Raw genomic sequence first — 1,263 nt, 5'->3', positions numbered from 1 at the left:
TTACGGTGTTTCGTATCAAAACGCTTCAGCCATGTAATACGGCTAACACTGATGTGATAATTTTGACCACCCCTAAAGTACATTAATGTCTAGACAGAAATACTCATGGCAGAAAGTTTGATTTGATTATGTCAGCTAGGAAGTCGTCTTCCACCCTACAAGTACCTTTAATGTTGATCTTACTTCGTTTAATGTGTTGTATTCTAAAGGAAAAGAAATGCCTTCTTATGACACAAGATGCACTTGAAACATTTTCTTTGGAACCAACGAAGGAGCCTCTACTTGGTCGCATGTGTTGCTAGATATAGCAGCAAGATACACTCCTATTTACCCTACGACCGACTGGCATCCCGTTTATCATTTCTATTTTTAGCTTGTTTCAGTCATTTGCCCGCGCCCATGCTGGGGCACCGCATTAAGAAATTTGTAGTCGAATGAATCGATCCCAGTATTTATTATTTCTTTAAAGCCTGGTACTTATTCTATCGGTCACTTTTACCGGACCGCTATGTTAAGAAGAGGTAAACACACCAATACCAGTTGTCAGACATGGTGGGGGACAAACACACACAGATACATACACACATATAATGCATACATATATGTATATAGGTATATATGTGTATGTATGTGTGTATTCATGCACACATACACACACACACACACACACACACACACACACATATATATATTTATTATTGTGCCTGAGGAGAGTCGTTCTCTTTTAGTGCCTTATTTAACACACGCACCGGTTCGATTTCCACTCATTTAGTTATTTATTTTTTTCTAATTCTAACATTATAATTTTAAATAATTATATATATATATATATATATATATATATATATATATATATATATATATATATATATATATATATATATAGATAGATAGATAGATAGATATATAGATAGATAGATAGATAGATAGATAGATAATATATATATGGATAGATAGATGATATATATACATATATATATATATATATATATATATATATATATATATACTGTCAACAATTTCTTGCTATTAGAATAAATCTATCTCCAGTTCTCTGTCGTATGGAGGAACCGACAAATAACCAGAATACACTATGGCTGACCGATCATTCGATGAGATTTTAAATTTTCTTTCTTTAATCGTAGCCAAGTCTAATAATTCATTAACAGTTGAGAAGAGGTAATAATAGATAGGCTACAGTGAATCATTTCTCCTTAACTGGGACAACCGCTTGGATAGCAACAGCAGTATGCAATGAGAATT

The sequence above is a fragment of the Octopus bimaculoides genome, chromosome 5, assembly GCF_046866305.1.
Source record: "Octopus bimaculoides isolate indiv1 chromosome 5, ASM4686630v1, whole genome shotgun sequence".
NCBI classification, from domain to species: Eukaryota; Metazoa; Mollusca; class Cephalopoda; order Octopoda; family Octopodidae; genus Octopus; species Octopus bimaculoides.
Note: the sequence above shows the minus strand (reverse complement) of the source record.